A 15,355-nucleotide genomic window follows, 5' to 3' on the forward strand; every position below is an offset into this window, starting at 1 on the left:
AGGTGGAAAGTTATGTGTTCAGCTAAAATAAAAACGAGTATGGGAATCAAAAGGTGGAAAGAAAGAGTATACAGACATCTCAAAAAAAAAAAAACTGCAAGCCAACCAGAGAAGGTTTAAAAAAAAACAAACAGTAAATATACCAGGGACAGTGAAGGATTTTCCCAAGCAATAGGTTCTCATATAAAATTACCACAAACAGATTTTATAATTCAACTCAGAAAAACATTGTTTTTCAGAAGCCAAGAAGATAAAGTCTAGAATCATGATTCATCTTAAACCAAGTATGACACCTAAGGATACACTGATGTGTGTCTCTGTGTGTGTGCATGTGTTCCCATCAGAATATAGGAAGTATTATGAGCAAGTTATAAGATTCATTTGCCTCCTAAAACATGTAAAAAAAAATGAAATGATTTCTTACATTCAAAGGCCCAATTTAAAAAAAAAATAGTACCTGGCACTTTGGAAGTGCTGAACAAATTTTAACAATATTGATGACACTATTAGTGTTATTAGTATTCTTTATTAGTTATTAGTATTAGTACTAGTTATTAGTTATTAGTATTCTTTAGAGGGTTTAGCTTGATACTTAAAAGTCCTTTTTGATCATTCTGTCTAGAGCCTGGGACACACATGGGATGGGCAAGAGTGGGTGCAAATTGACAGGAGCTAGTTGGGGAAAACTGAATTAGGGTGATGATGGTTGAAATGGAAAGAAGTGGATGGACTTGAGACATACTACAGAGGTAAATCAACAAAGCCTAATGATGAATTCTATATGGGGGGGGGATGGTGATGTGCCAAGGATGACAAAGTCAGAAGCCTTATTATGACACGCTAATACAGCATGAAATAAATCCTCATTTTGCTTTTCTGCTCTCCCTGACACCCCCTCCCCTATTTTTTCCCACTGTGATAACTCTTTCCTTTCTTCTCATAATAAAGAAACATGAGAATAATGAAAACAGGACCAAGAGGAGGCACCAGGTATAAGAACATGAACTATTTGGCAACATGTAGCAAAAACAGGAGCCTTCTTTTACCCGAATTTTGGCTTTTTGGTGCCAGTATGTAAAGAAGCCATCATAAGTGGGTGAGGGAGAGAGGTGTAAGACAAGGGAAGAAGAAAATTAAATAGAATTAAAATGCCTGGAATGCTTAAAAAAAATAAGTGAACAGCATAAGCAAATGGCGAAGGTGGGGGTGGGGCAGCATAGGCAGCAGGTAGAGGAGCCAGGACCACTGCGGCTGTGCTCAGTACAGGCTGGGGCTTGGGGTCAGACCCTGAGTAATGTGTGAGAGGAAAATTTTCTGGAGATGGAGTCAGCAGATATGATGTCTAGCACCAGCTTTGCCACCAATGATCATTGGACCATGGCACCTACATGCAAGGATTCAATGAGATAGCACTTGTGCTCATGGGTTCTGTAAAGTTGCAGGGAGCTGTAAGAACAAAAACAACAATAACAAGAGTATGATGTGAATTGGGGTTTTGTTGCTTTTAGTTGGGGAAAGATTTTAGAAGACACATGGGAAGTGACATATGTAATCACATACTTTTAAGTGCTTCAAATTTAGTGTTATCTTTTTAAAATTACACAAGACAATACTTAGCACCATTTGGTATTTTATAAACAATCTGTCTAGAATTCTTCCATTTATATGTACATAAAATAGTATGTGGCATATCTTATGGATGTAGATATTTGTTTACATGTGTATACATGCCCCCACCTGTACAGAATTACTTTATCCTGCCAACTAAGGAATGTAATTATCTATCTTGGTTGTGCCAACCCAACTTAGGTATCTCTCAGGAAAACTTACAATGGTTAAAGGAATGCTTAACTTATTCATTCAACAAATATTTATAAAGCACCTATTTTGTGTCAGGCATTATGCCAGATGCTGAACCTACAGAAATGAAAAATGAAGAAAAGAAAACACATATATCTCCTGCCCTGATGGACTCAGAATCTAGCAAGGAAGGAAAGCATTGCACAAATATTTATGAGTGTACTACGTCAATAGAGAAATTTGGGGTATTATAGAAGCATAAAACAGGCCAACCTAATCTAGTCAGAATATCTTATTTCTGCATCATCAGTCATTGGCTGAATGGCTAAATTACTACTAGGACACTCTGGATTTCTGCACATGGGCAAAATGGGTTTAGTAGCTCAAGAAAGGTTCTCTTAAGAGATAAAGGTGTGGGCCATTGGACACAGGAGCACAGGGAGCCTGGAAAAGGACACAACGAAACTAAATCACAAAAGCAGGGATTTGAGGGGATCTGAGCAGAGTGCTGGTAGTGTTTGCTATAGGCATCAAACAGGATTTTGCAGTTTGTATCTTTTTATATGAGTTTTATAAATGTGGTCATTTCATTTGCTGATGTTGGGAAAACTAGGAGAAGAAATATGTTGCACAAAAAAAAATAGGGGTGAGATGATGAATTAAGTTTTAGACTAATCAAGTTTGAACAATTTGTGATTCATTGACATACATAGACATACATTGTCTAACATTTAAAAGAGAAAAAGAGAAGTCTGATGTAGAGATACAAATTTCAGAGTTGTTGTATACAGACAGTAATTGAAACCTGGGAGTAAAATTGTATAGGGAAGATGAATCAGATGAAATAAGTAGGCCTGGAAAAGTCTCTAAGTAATCCGAATATTTAATAGTGAGGTAAGAATAAAAGAAATTGCAAAGGAGATTGAGAAGGAGTAGCAGAGAGTACAACCAGAGGAGTCTGGACTCAGAAAGTTAGGAAAGGGGCGCCTGGGTGGCGCAGTTGGTTAAGCGTCCAACTTCAGCCAGGTCACGATCTCGCGGTCCGTGAGTTCGAGCCCCGCGTCAGGCTCTGGGCTGATGGCTCAGAGCCTGGAGCCTGTTTCCGATTCTGTGTCTCCCTCTCTCTCTGCCCCTCCCCCGTTCATGCTCTGTCTCTCTCTGTCCCAAAAATAAATAAACGTTGAAGAAAGTTAGGAAAAAGAACCTTAATTATTCTGTATTCCAAAAAAATAAGGACTTAGGAAGATGGCGGTATAGCAGGACACTGGGCTCACCTCGTCCTGCTAATTGCTTAGATTCCACCCAAATCTGCCTAAATAACCCAGAAAACTGCCAGAAGACTAGCAGAACGGACTCTCCAGGGCCAAGTGTAGACAAGAGGTCCACAGAAGAGGGTAGGAAGGGTGGAGAGGTGGTGCGCGCTACATGGACTGGCAAGAGGGAGCCTGGGAGGTCGAGGGGCAGCCTGTCGGGCAAGACAGAGCCCCTGGAGTCTGGCTTGAAAAAGCAGAGGGGCCAGACTGCGTGAGTTCTGACAGCCAGGGGGACTTAACATCTGGAATGTTAAAAATTAACAGCTCGGCTCGGAGAGTGGGAGGGTGAGAGGACACCGGGAAGAAGAGTTGTTGAGCCCTGGAAGACAGGGCTCAGTTCGGCTGGAGAACAAAGACTTTGGCAAGCGCCATTTCCCTCTCCCATCCCCCAGCCGAAATTCCAAAGGGAACCAGTTCCCATCACCAAACTTGCTTGCACCACGCAAATGCCCAATGCTGTGCTTCTGTGGATCCATCCCTCTGATTGGCCTGCCTCCCTCCTTCCCTGTGCTGCAGGGCCCCTCCCACAGGGGACCAGGAGGGCAAAGCTAGCTAAGCCTGCCTCTCCCACCCCTGTGCACCTTGTGGATCCACCCAGTCTGATACACCCTTGGCTAGATCCCATCGAAGCAGCTCCACAAGCCTGGCAGTGTGCAAGTAGCCCAGACAGGGGCCACACCACTCCACAGTGAGTCCTGCCCTGGGAGAGGGGAAGATAAGGTACACACCAGTCTTATTGTGGCCTCAGGAGTGGGCTGAGGGCAGACATTGGGTCTGACTGTGGCCCTGCCCACCAACACAAGTTACTCCAGACAGCACAGGGGAAGTGCCCTGCAGTTTGGAGCTACCGCAGGGACTACCCAAAATGACGAAACAGAAGAATTCTCCTCAAAAGAAACTCCAGGAAGTAGTGACAGCTAACGAATTGATCAAAATGGTTTACACAATGTAATGGAACAAGAATTTACAATAACAGTCATAAAATTAATCACTGGGCTTGGAAAAAGCATAGAGGACAGCAGACAATCTATTGCTACAGAGATCAAGGGACTAAGAAATAACATGAGGAGCTAAAATATGCTATAAATGAGGTGCAAAACAAAATGGACGCAGCCATAGCAAGGATTGAAGAGGCAGAGGAGAGAATAGGTGAATTAGAAGATAAAATTATGGAAAAAGAGGAAGCTGAGAAAAAGAAAGATAAAAAAATCCAGGAGTATGAGGGGAGAATTAGAGAACTAAGTGATGCAATCAAATGGACAATATCCGTATCATAGGAATTCCAGAAGAAGAAGAGAGAGAGAAAGGGGCTGAAGGTGTACTTGAACAAATCATAGCTGAGAACTTCCCTGATCAGGGAAGGAAATAGGCATTAAATCCAAGAGGCACAGAAAACTGCCTTCAGACGTAACTTGAATCAATCTTCTGCACGACTTATCATAGTGAAACTGGCAAAATACAAGGATAAAGAGAAAATTCTGAAAGCAGCTAGGGATAAACAGGCTCTAACTTACAAAGGTAGACACATAAGAGTAGTGGCAGAACTATCTACTGAAACTTGGCAGGCCAGAAAGGAATGGCAGGAAATCTTCAATGTAATGAACAGAAAAAAAATATGCAGCCGAGAATCCTTTATCCAGCAAGTCTGTCATTCAGAATAGAAGGAGAGATAAAGATTTTCCCAAACAAACAAAAACTGAAGGAATTCATCACCACTAAACCAGCCCTACAAGAGATCCTAAGGGGGAGTCTGTGAGTGAAATGTTGCAAGGACCACAAAGTACCAGAGACATCACTACAAGCATGAAACCTACAGACAACACAATGACTCTAAACCCAAAAATTTCAATAATAACACTGAATGTAAATGGACTAAATGCTCCAATCAAAAGACATAGGGTATGAGAATGGATTTAAAAAAACAGGACCCATCTATTTGCTGTCTACAAGAGACTCATTTGAGACCTGAGGACACCTTCAGATTGAAAGTGAGGGGATGGAGAACTATCTATCCTGCTACTGGAAGTCAAAAGAAAGCTGGAGTAGCCATACTTATATCAGACAAACTAGACTTCAAATTAAAGGCTGTAACAAGAGATGAAGAAGGGCATTATATAATAATTACAGGGTCTATCCATCAGGAAGAGCTAACAATTATAAATGTCTATGTGCCAAATACGGGACCCACCAAATATATAAAACGATTAATCACAAACATAAGCAACCTTATCAATAAGAATGTGGTAATTGCAGGGGACTTTAATACCCCACTTACAACAATGGGATAGATCATCTAGACACAGGATCAATAAGGAAACAAGGGCCTGAATGATACATTGGATCAGATGAACTTGACAGATATATTTAGAACTCTGCATCCCAAAGCAACAGAATATACTTTCTTCTCGAGTGCACATGGAACGTTCTCCAGGATAGATCACATACTGGATCACAAAACAGCCCTTCATAAGTATACGAGAACTGAGATCATACCATGCACACTTCCAGATCACAATGCTATGAAACTTGGTATCAACCACAGGAAAAAGTCTGGAAAACCTCCAACAGCATGGAGGTTAAAGAACACCCTACCAAAGAATGAATGGGTCAACCAGGCAATTAGAGAAGAAATTTAAAAATATATGGAAACAAATGAAAATGAAAATACAACAATCCAAACGCTTTGGGATGCAGCGAAGGCAGTCCTGAGAGGAAAATACATTGCAATCCAGGCCTATCTCAAGAAACAAGAAAAATTCCAAATACAAAATCTAACAGCATACCTAAAGGAAATAGAAGCAGAACAGCAAAGACACCCCAAACCCAGCAGAAGAAGAGACATAATAAAGATCAGAGCAGAAGTAAGCAATATAGAATCTAAAAAAACTGTAGGGCATATCAATGAAAACAAGAGTTGGTTTTTTGAAAAAACAAACAAAACTGATAAACCTCTAGCCAGGCTTCTCAAAAAGAAAAGGGAGAGGACCCAAATAGATAAAATCATGAATGAAAATGGAATTATTACAACCAATCCCTCAGAAATACAAGCAATTATCAAGGAATACTATGAAAAATTATATGCCAAAAAACTGGACAACCTGGAAGAAATGGACAAATTCCTAAACCCCCACACACTTCCAAAACTCAAACAGGAAGAAATAGAAAATTTGAACAGACCCATAACCAGTAAAGACATTGAATCAGTTATCAAAAATCTCCCAACAAATGAGAGTCCGGGACCAGATAGATGGCTTCCCTGGGGAATTCTACCAGACATTTAAAGCAGAGATAATACCTATCCTTCTCAAGCTGTTCCAAAAAATAGAAAGGGAAGGAAAACTTCCAGACTCATTTTATGAATCCAGCTTTACTTTGATTCCTGAACCAGACAGAGACCCAGCAAAAAAAGAGAACTACAGGCCAATATCCTTGATGAATATGGATGCAAAAAATCTCAATAAGATACTATCAAATCAAATTCAACAGTATATAAAAAGAATTATACACCACGATCAAGGGAGATTCATTCCTGGGCTGCAGGGCTGGTTCAACATTTTCAAATCAATCAATGTGATACATCACATTAATAAAAGAAAAGATAAGAAGCATATGATTCTGTCAATTGATGCAGAAAAAGCATTTGAAAAAATTCAGCATCCTTTCTTAATAAAAACCCTGGAGAAAGTCAGGATAGAAGGAACATACTTAAACATCATAAAAGCCATTTATGAAAAGCCTACAGCTAATATCATCCTCAATGGGGAAAAACTGAGAGCTTTCCCCCTGAAATCAGGAACACGACAGAGAGGTCCCCTCTCACTGCTGTTGTTTAATATAGTGTTGGAAGTTCTAGCATCAGCAATCAGAAAACAAAAGGAAATCAATGGCATCAAAACTGGCAAAGATGAAGTCAAGCTTTCACTTTTTGCACATGACATGATATTATACATGGAAAATCTGATAGACTCCACCAAAAGTCTGCTAGAACTGATACATGAATTCAGCAAAGATTCAGGATACAAAATTAATGTACAGAAATCAGCTGGATTCTTATACACTAATAATGAAGCAACAGAAAGACAAATAAATTGATCCCATTCACAATTACACCAAGAATCATAAAATACCTAGGAATCAACCTAACCAAAGATGTAAAAGATCTGTATGCTGAAAACTATAGAACACTTATGAAGGAAATTGAAGAAGATATAAATAAATGGAAAAACATTCCATGCTCATGGATTGGAAGAATAAATATTGTTAAAATGTCAATACTACCCAAAGCAATCTACACATTCAATGCAGTCCCAATCAAAATTGCACCAGCATTCTTCTCAAAGCTAGAACAAGCAATCCTAAATTCTGTATGGAACCACAAAAGACCCCGAATAGCCAAAGTAATATTGAAGAAGAAGACCAAAGCCGGAGGCATCACAATCCCAGACTTTAGCCTCTACTACAAAGCTGTAATCATCAAGACAGCATGGTATTGGCACAAAAACAGACACACAGACCAATGGAATAGAATAGAGACTCCAGATTTGGACCCACAAAAGAATGGCCAACTCATCTTTGACAAAGCAGGAAAGAATATCCAATGGAAAAAAGACAGTCTCTTTAACAAATGGTGCTGGGAGAACTGGACAGCAACATGCAGAAGAATGAAACTAGACCACTTTCCTACACCATTCACAAAAATCAACTCAAAATGGTTAAAGGACCTGAATGTGAGACAGGAAACCATCAAAACCGTAGAGGAGAAAGCAGGAAAAACCTCTCTGACCTCAGCCACAGCAATTTCTTACTTGACACATCCCCAAAGGCAAGGGAATTAAAAGCAAAAATGAACTATTGGGACCTCATGAAGATATAAAGCTTCTGCACTGTAAAGGAAACAACAAAACTAAAAGGCAACCAACAGAATGGGAAAAAAATATTTGCAAATGACATATCGGACAAAGGGCTAGTATCCAAAATCTATAAAGAACTCACCAAACTCCACACTCAAAAAACAAATAATCCAGTGAAGAAAAGGGCAGAAGACATGAATAGACACTTTTCTAAAGAAGACATCCAGATGGCCAACAGGCACATGAAAAGATGCTCAACGTCGCTCCTCATCTGGGAAATACAAAGCAAAACCACACTCAGATACCACCTCATGCTAGTCAGAGTGGCTAAAATGAACAAATCAGGAGACTATCGATTATGGCGAGGATGTGGAGAAACAGGAACCCTCTTGCACTGTTGGTGGGAATGCAAAGTGGTGCAGCCACTCTGGAAAACAGTGTGGAGGTTCCTCAAAAAATTAAAAATAGATCTACCCTATGACCCAGCAACAGCACTGCTAGGAATTTACCCAAGGGATACAGGAGTGCTGATGCATAGGGGCACTTGTACCCCTAAGTTTTTAGCAGCACTTTCAACAATAGCCAAATTATGGAAAGAGCCTAAATGTCCATCAACTGATGAATGGATAAAGAAATTGTGGTTTATATACACAATGGAGTGCTACGTGGCAATGAGAGAGAATGAAATATGGCCTTTTGTAGCAACGTGGATGGAACTGGAGAGTGTGATGCTAAGTGAAATAAGTCATACAGAGAAAGACAGATACCATATGTTTTCATTCTTATGTGGATCCTGAGAAACTTAAGGATGGACCATGGGGGAGGGGAAGGAAAAAAGATAGGGAGGGAGGCAAACCATAAGAGTCTCTTAAAAACTGAAAATAAACTGAGGGTTGATGAGGGTTGGGAGGGAAGGGAAAGTGGGTGATGGGCAGTGAGGAGGGCACCTGTTGGGATGAACACTGGGTGTTGTATGGAAACCAAATTGACAATAAATTTCATATAAAAAAATAAGGACTTGAAATTATTCATCAGATTGAGGGATAGTGTATTATTTTTGACCCTGTCAGGCATAGGTTGGTGGAGAGGTGATGATGTTTATAGGAAGTTGATAAGTAAGAGAAGAGAATATCAATAATTAGAGTGGATTGAGAAATGAGAGATAAGAAAATGAAAAATGAAACCCATATTCTGATATAAATCATACACATTAAAAATATATACTTTAGGACAAATAATTTAACTAGGCATAACTAAGGTCAAGTTACTGAACTCGTTCTGGTCTTGGCTCAGATAATACCTTCCTTTTGTTGTTCCTATATCTAAAAACATAGCTTATGCTTCTGCCTTCCACGCTAGCCCACACTCTGGAAGTAATGTTAATCATACAAATTACTTCTTTTTCCAATTGCAGTTTTTAGCACTTTACCAGTAGACTTTCTTGCTTTTACCTAATTGCATTGTTAACATATACTTTTCTCTTGTTCTTCTTATGTCTATTTATGTTCCTAATTACTATTGCACAAATCCCAGAAAATGAGAACTGAAAATGGAAGCTGTTCCTTCTTATATGGATTATTTTAAGCACAAACACTCTCTTCTACATGGCGAAAGAAGGTTCCTACAAGGTGGGGAAAGATTCTATAGTTCTGTAAACTTAGGTGAGGAAAATAAAAACAACAACTTCTGTATGGAGTACAATCTGAAAAACTTATTTCTGCCAAACCCAAATGCCCTTTTTTATGGCACTTCTATGAATCACACCCACAAATATTTTCCCTGCAAAGGAATAATCTCTATTTAAGAATATGAAATTTTTCTGAAAACTTTGAATCCTTGCTTTTGTTTTGTTTTAGCTATGGAGAGCAATTACTTTAGTATTTAAAGTTAACTTTTTTTTTTAATGAGATATAAGTGGATATGCATCATATTCATTTCAGGTATACAATATAATAATTTGATATATTTGTATATATTGCAAAAATGTTCACCAGAATAAGTTAACATTCATCACCACACATAGTTAAAAATTATTTTTTTCTTGTGATGAGAATTTTGAAGATCTACACTTTAAGCAACTTTTAAATACACAATGCATGCTATTAACTACAGTCACCATGCTGTACATTATATCCCCATGACTTATCTACTTTATAACTGGAAGACTGTACCTTTTGACTCCCTCTACCCATTTAGCCCTTGCTTTTTAACTATACAATGTCCTTAAAAGATTACATTTATGAGTTTAAATATATTTCTGTTGAGTGGTGGGCTGGCCATCTTGTGGCTAGCATTTAGGACAAAGTGGGAAAGAAACACTATTGGCAGGAAGCAAGTCTCACATGCAATGGTTCAATTCAAAACCAGCACTGAACTTACAAAAGTTGAGATAGAAAGATAGAGTCAGAGGGAATCTCAGTAATTACCATTAATATCCACTATCCCCAAAACAACAAATAGAAATAAAAGGGAATTTTATTAATATAAGAGCTTTTTAAGCCATTCTTTTACACATAAGAAATGACACTGATGAGGGATTCTTTAGTTACAAAAAGATGACATTTTTTAAGCCGACATATTTTTGTGGGGAGGGGGCCTCCACCCCTTATCCTCTGTAGTATATAGTTTAGTAGCATCCCCCTCCTTTTTTTTCTTCTTTTTCTCTCTGCTTTCTTCAGTCCCTCCCTCACCCCTCTTTCTCTCTTTCTCCCTTTATTTTTTTTTTCAACATTATCTTCTTCATTATTGAGATCAACTAATTTCTTAGTATCTTTATATTATTTAAGGTCCCTAACCTGAGCTTCTTTATATACAATCATGACAATTCCTATGGACCTACCAGCCATTGCCTAGCTGAGTAAAGTTGTTTTTTTTTTTTTCCTAAAAACAATGTACTGGCAATAGTGATAAAATCATAATATAGTAATATTATAAAGATAGTGTTTTTTATGCTATCATGACAAATTGAAACAACGTTACAAGTACCATTATAGTCCTGACTTTTCCGACTATTGGGTAGGTAGTAATGTTGATGGAGATCAAAAGCTATTTGGCTATTATCTATTGCTTCATGTAGGAAATAAAGATAAATTTCCCTTTGGTGAAACATATTAAGTATTTTGGGCCAGTACATTGAGAATTTTTTGTTAGTTTATTTTCTTCTTTCTAGAAACAAAATTTGTTACATGATAATAATAATAAAGATTAACATAGTCTACAATTATTAAGCATTTTCTATGTGTCAATGATTATTCTAAAAGTTTTTCTTTTTAAAAAAAATTGTGACGTTTATTTATTTTTGAGACACAAACACAAAGGGGGAAGAGGCAGAGAGGGAGACACAGAATCTGAAGCAGGCTCCAGGTTCTGAGCTTTCAGCACAAAGCCCGATGCGGGGCTTGAACCCATAAACTGTGAGATCATGACCTGAGCCGAAGCCAGCCACCTAACCAACTGAGCCACCCAGGTGCCCCTAAAAGTTTTTTCTTTTTTTAATGTTTATTTATTTTGAGAGAGAGAGAGAGAGAGCACGTGCGCACAAGTAGGGGAGGAGCAGAAAGAGAGGGAGAGAGAAAATTCCAAGCAGGTTCCACACCGTCAGCCCAGAACCTGACTTGGCGCTCAATCTCACAAACTGTGAGATCATGACCTGAGCCGAAATCAAGAGTGAGATGTCTAACTGACTGAGTCACCAGGTGCCTTATTTTTTCATAAATGTTCTTATCAAGTATAAAAACTTCCCACAAATGCTAATTCAAAGATATAGTTTTTCTTAAAATTATAAGCATATATTAAAATTTATTCTAAGTAGAAAATGGGTATGTTTACAGATTTTTAGTATCTATAATCATTATCCAAGAGAGCCTTAAGAGAAAATAAAATTCCTTGATCAGGTTCAAGGCCTTGTTTTTCTATTTTAAAAGGCCCATTATAACTCTACTTAAGTTCCATTGTGGCAGGCTACAGGACTAATTTAAGGATCAGGTGTTTGTGTACTCACTTATTTGATACAACAGAGGAAAGATGACCTTTTATATTGATAGTAGGGACCGATCCATTAACTCTATTCTTGTATTTAACTCTGGAACTATATGTAACCCAAGTTAATCTGATGTGATCATCTTTAGGACAGAAATATTTCTAGGAATGAGTTTCACAGAACACTGTTAGGAAGTAACACAAAGATTGCTTAAATAGTAATATGAAAGTTAAGGATTTCAACCATGTTTTGTTTGGACTACATGTTACTATGAGATTATTTATCTCTGGCATATGAAAGTATAAGTCTTCTAAAAGAATAAAATGAAATAAAATAAACTTTAGTTTTCTTAGTGCTTTAGCATAAAATATTCCCATTTCTTGTGTACTGTATTTTAAATTATTTTAAAAAATAATTATTTTATTATATTTAAATTATTGTCTTAAAAAGACTGAATGAATAGTTATTTTCAAGGAACAGTTACCAGTGACCACTATAGCAACATTAAAATTAAGCTTTAGAAACATAGAGATTCTTTCAAAGATCACCCAGGTAAAAGCAGATTTTGACATCTTCAGGTAGAAAATATTAGTCTGAGTATCTAGTACCTGCTGATCTGGTTTCTGTATCCATTACCTCTTGTTCTAACACCAGAACCAAAGTTTTCTTTTGGGAAACAATTTTTCTCTACTCTGTAGAGAAATATATTTTGGAGAGGATTTACTTATTTATTCACTCATTGAAAAATTATTGAACGACATATATGAGCCAGGCACTATTCTACAATCACAAAATATGGAAATAAACATCAGACCAAAAAAAAAAAAAAGCCAATCCCTTAACCTACGGATGATAAAAGTTGACAAAGTAAAAAGGTACTGCTTATCGGGATTTATGGGTTAAGAGAAACTCTTCATTGAATTTGAAAGTATGAAGATGTGGACTCTGGATCTTGTAGCAGCCATCTCCCCACCATGTAGGAGGTCAGCTTAGTAATAAAGCCAACGTAGAAGAAGACAGAGCTAAAGATTCAGATGAAAACAGAGAAACAAACAAACAAAAAATGTTATGGCATTTTTGAGATTTGGGATTAACCCATACTTGAAGTTAAAACTATTCCTGAAGTAATGTGAGCCAATAAATTTCACTTTTAGAACATTATAAATTAGGTTTTCTAATAGTTGCAATGGAAAGAATCTTAACCGATGCACTGAAATTTTCAAAATTCTAAGATAAAGATGAAAATATTGGTCACTATTTCCTGATTAATGTTTAAGAGTTCCTGATGAAAACCAATCCACATTAACATTATTTACATTAGCGTCATTGATAATTTTAAAAATTTTATGCACATAACAATGACCTATTCAAAAGTCTACTATATTTCCTTTCCATTTTTCACATGTCAAATTGTGTGAAAAGCATTCTTCTTGACTCTTTATAAGCAACAGGAATAGTTAGTAAAACTAGAACTTAACCTCTCAAAATTATAATAGACTTGTGTGTTTAAAGTCCTACTGGACTGCACAATTTCTGAGTTTTTATTATAAATCTGTGGTTTGGTCTGGCAAAATTTAAAGCTCTTAGAACTTTAAAAATCATCAATCTTTCCAGGTCTTTATACCTAGAATAGAACTAGATTCAAAGTACACCTCTTATATTGATGTCTAAATTGTTCTCAATAAATGTGAATTTGTTAAACCCTTAATTTAATGTTAATTTCTACAATTCTCTGGATTGTCTATAGTTTAAAGCTCCCTTACACTTTAGTACCTCATCAAATCCTATTCAGATTCAAACCAAATTTACCAAATATTCAAGAGTATAGTCTGTCTGATATACCTAATAAGTTGACTATGACCTACTTAAAATTAAACATTGTACAATCTCTTCAAGCTCTAGCTTTCACTATTTCTTTCCTGCTAAAATGGAATCATGTATTACTTTATATTTAAAACTCTGCTGACCTTCGTGTCTCTAATTGAAAATTGTAGATTTTGGAAACTGAATTACACATAAAATGGGACCAGTGGTGAAATCGTGGTTACGAAATTTTCTGACATACTGTTGTTTCCATTTACAACATAAGGTTCATTGAATAAACGTTCTGAATGCTTACCATAATATTTGCATCTTGCTTATAACAAATTGCTAACCGGTAAGTTTATGGGGTAACATATGGGTCTCAGTTCTTTAGTTGGCGGCAGTTAAACAAATCCTACATTTTTGCACACAAATAAATGCTTGAGAAAGAAACTACCCATTTTATGTAATCATATGTCCATTTGGATGTAGGTCAGGAAGGACTTGCTAGTATGCTAGCAGCCATAAAAAACCTGCCCCATGCTAATTACTATTTAGTTGCAGGGGTTGGTTCAGCTAGCTATGCATATGTTATGGCCCATATGTACAAACCTTTCCATTTGTAGAGAGGCCAGATGGGCCCTCCCTAAGTATGAACCTTCCCTGCTACATGGATTAACTATGAAAGGTTTAAATTGCTTGCTTTTGTTTTTTATGAAATGATTCACTCTAGTGTCCATATTTTTTACAGTTATTAGGGACTTTTTAATTCAGAAAGAGTAGCACACCCTATTTGTTCGTGCATATTTCTGCAAATGGCCCATCACTTTCATTTTGAAGTATACATGAAACCATCATTCTTATTATTTCACAGATTTTTTTTCTTTTTCACGTGGATTGTAGTTCAGTTTGTTCAAACTGGGTACCGCATAAGGGTGTCATATACACTGATTATTTGTATTTACTGAATCAAACATAATATGTGCATATAGGAGTCTGTCCCCTTCAAAACACAGTAATTTGTAATTGAAGTTAATTTCTGTGGAAGAGCAAAATATCAAAATTTCTATAAAAACAAAATTTATAAACTGTTGTTAGAGGTGACTTATGTGGGAAAACATTTCAGATACTCAAATAATTTTTCTTTGTTTTTTGAAGCAATAATTATGTTCACTATAAATTATTCTGTGGCAAATAAATATGAGGAATATAACTGCTTGACTTAATCCTTGCCATTACATTTGAATATAGTAACTTTTATATAAAATATTCTGATTTAATGTTTTCAAAAATTTGTATCAAACTCTATTATTTTTAATTAGTGTTTAATGAATGCTAAATTTAATATTGTTCTTACAGTCATTTGGCTTATTATTGACAATATCTGAAAGCCTATACTTAAATTTCAAGGGTGTGCTATACTATGTAATTATTGAAATGTCAGTGTCCTTGGAATCTTTCACATTGTATACCCAAGTTTAGTAGAAACTTGATATAATTTAAAACATTTCTATAGGGAGTTAAGCAAGTCAACTATCTTATCCAAAGTATTTCACCAAGCTAAAGAAATACAGCCCTAAATGTAAAACTCTAGTTACAATTTGTATGTT

This window comes from Lynx rufus, unplaced genomic scaffold (genome assembly GCF_022079265.1).
Source record: "Lynx rufus isolate CCGP_SWC_20201006 ecotype Redwood Valley unplaced genomic scaffold, mLynRuf1.p SCAF_7, whole genome shotgun sequence".
Lineage (NCBI taxonomy): Eukaryota > Metazoa > Chordata > Mammalia > Carnivora > Felidae > Lynx > Lynx rufus.